Genomic DNA, 3,110 nt, shown 5'->3' with positions numbered 1-3,110 from the left:
GGAGTTTTTTAAAGTTTTAGTAAGAGTTTTACGGCACTTGCAACGCAATAAGGTCATATAAGCGCCAAAGGAGTGGAGTGTGGAGGACGCTGGTGGCCAAATCTTCAAAAGCGCCCCGACGGACATCCAGTCAACGGGATAGGTGAAGGTGAAGGTGATATACATGTAACATAATAATAATAATATATTTATGACATAGAAGGATATAGAATATAAATGATTTTAGGAGCTCGAATGTTGCTTGAATTACCGGTACCGTTTCCATAACTGATGTGTGACGCAAGCATTGGTGTGTGACATAGATATTGATGAACCTTGAACCCTCACCGCGACATGTTGTGATTGTTATCAGCTCCGTCACCACGAATACTTATACAGACCGACGTCTGTGGTGTAGCAGTTAGGTGCTTCACTGTCATGTGCAGGAGATCTGAACTGAATTCCTGAGTGGGGAGAGAATTTTTATAGAGAATCTCAGTCTTTCTGTTGGGATTTGTATCCCTCGCAGCCCGGGTTGGCCATGATAATCAGAGTTGGAAGCCCGCCTCCTAAACATTCTAAATAAGTAAATTGTGTTGATGGAGGCGCACAAAAAACCCCAAACAAACAACCTACAACATCAAAAATAAATTTAAAACATTTTCAAACAATAGATGTCAAGTTTTTTTTTAGTGAAGATCTTACTGTCGTCTGGGTTCTTCTTCAGTTTTTCCAGTAGTTGAATATTACTTCTCGGACCTTTCTGCAAAGAAACGTTTCTTCTGTCTGTCTGAGTTAGTTTTAGCTTGATTCCAGATTTCTCTTTTTTAGTTTTTGTGTTTTACGGCACTTGCAACACAACAAGGTCAAATAAGTGCCGAAGATAATTTAGAGGTGCTACAAGAGAGTAACAAACGCAAAAAAAAAGAGTCGAGATAAAGAGGATAGATGTTAGATTTTGATAGGAAAGAAGAAGTAAACCACACCAGAGCACCCGCCAACCACCCACCATGTTTCTCTATATTCTGTTGCCATTTTTTTTTCGGTTTCCCTCTTCCTCTTTTGCCTTTTAACTTCCAGAATTTTCTCGGCTGACCCAGTGAATCATGGCGTTTTATTTTTAGTTTATACATGTATGACCAAAGCAGTTCAGTTTTACTGCAGGAGAGTTGAAGTTTCTATACTACCATTCTTCCTAGTACTTATTCAACTTCATTTTCTGTCAACACGATATTCTTAGAGTTCTTCTATACCATTTATCATTAATATCGAAAAATATAATCCTGTTTTCCCTTGCTCATTGGTGGTCCTTGCTTCACATTCATACAGTGGTTTCTGCTTCAATTGAAATCTGTGGGACAGCCGGGTTTTCTTCGGTTTAGGCTAGAGGTTGCTTAAGTAGCAAAGAATGAAATTTGGGGATTCTGTTGTTTCTGCTTACCCCTGTATAAAACTGGAACTGGAAGAACCATGCTCAGTTTAAGCTGGCTCCACTGTATTGCAGTGAATAATAATGTGGTAGGCCAACATCTTATTCGTGTCTTGACAGGAGCACTTGTGTTTTTTTGGGTTTTTTTGGTAAGTGCTTTTCGGCGCTCGCAACTGCATAAGGTAATACTATGAGCGCACGGGACACATGAAACTTTTGCAGTTGGCAGGACATTTTGAATTTTGCCAGGGTGGCGGCCGAAGCATACTGTTATCGATGCCGAAGCATACTGTTATCGATTTTAGACCACCAAGGCATCTTTAACGTGCGCAACTTGCACACAGACCTCCGAGATGTTCCGGCCTTGTCCGAGAAGGCTAGGTGTAGATCTTTCCAACTAGAAGATCAGGGGTGTGGCTGAAAGACAGCAGTAAGAAGGAGCCAAGGAGTAGCAGCAGAAAGAGTCAGGAGCCCAGAGGAGGAGGGCAAAGGAGGTGAGTGGGTGAGGGCAGAAAGAGGAGATGAAAGCAGACGACAGAACATTGCTAAAGAGCAGGAAAGGAGGAGAAAGGAGACAATTATAGAGAAGACAATTTTTCTGTTGCTACTCGGATTCGAACCCGGGACTTTTGAATGAGGAATGACTGTAACCTCTAGGCCACGAGAGCCCCCACTTCTGGTAGTTTACCATCGCTTTCTGCAAGAGTTGTGTCTTTACGTGGCTGTGCCCAAAAGACTTCAATTCATCAATAAACAATATTATTCCCGTCAGTCACAGGCAACAGCCTACCCTCTTGTTAATTAGGACTCGGGTTTATTTATGCAGCACGTTGTCAGTACATTTCATGGGGGGGGGGGGGAAGAAGAGAAGAAAACGTCCAAACAACTCAGTCTACTGCATACTTCCCAAGGGACATAATCCCTAGGAATGATCGTACAGAAGGGGGGGTGGGATGAAGACCCGCATACCCGGGCCATGAGACGTCCCATGAACACCAAAGAACCCACTACAGGATTCATGGCTTTTACTGCAGCCAGCTACGTATGAGCTGATGTCGTGGGGGGGGGGGGGGGTGTGTGTGTGTGTGTGTGTGTGTGAGTGTGTGTGTGTGTGCGCGCACGTGTGTGTGAAAAAATAAAGATAAACCCATCCAAAGTTCCAATTTAACCATTGGGACCTGTGAAGAAGGTGCTGGGAGTTGACAGTATAATCCCTGTAAATGATGAAATGCACATTAGCACATTCCTGCATGGAGTAGGCCACAAAGAAATCAACCAATCCATCTTTTCTACTTCTGTCAAGCTGTAGTTCACGCCTTCTAGCAGCTTCATATGTAAAAATTTAACCTTCAATTCTTTTTAGTTTTAGTAGAGGTTTTACAGCGCTCGCAACTGCATAAGGTCATATGAGTGCCAGAAGATTAGAGGTGTTACAAGACAGTAACAAACATAAAAAAGAAGAAGGGGAGATAAGGACGACAGATGTTTGATAGGAAAGAAGAAGCAAACCACACCAGAGCACCCGCCAACCACCCACTTCAATTCTTTCCAAAAAAACACAGGCAACATTTTTAAAAATCAAACCAAACTCACAAATAACTACCCTTTGGCAAAATTGATAAAAAAATCAACCAAACCCACCTTGGCAAAACATACAAAGACAAAGAATTATGAAATAAATGATGACATAACGAAACACAGC

The sequence above is a fragment of the Aplysia californica genome, unplaced genomic scaffold, assembly GCF_000002075.1.
Source record: "Aplysia californica isolate F4 #8 unplaced genomic scaffold, AplCal3.0 scaffold00531, whole genome shotgun sequence".
NCBI classification, from domain to species: domain Eukaryota; kingdom Metazoa; phylum Mollusca; class Gastropoda; order Aplysiida; family Aplysiidae; genus Aplysia; species Aplysia californica.
The sequence above is the reverse complement of the archived record's forward strand: the minus strand, read 5'-3'. Positions refer to the sequence as shown.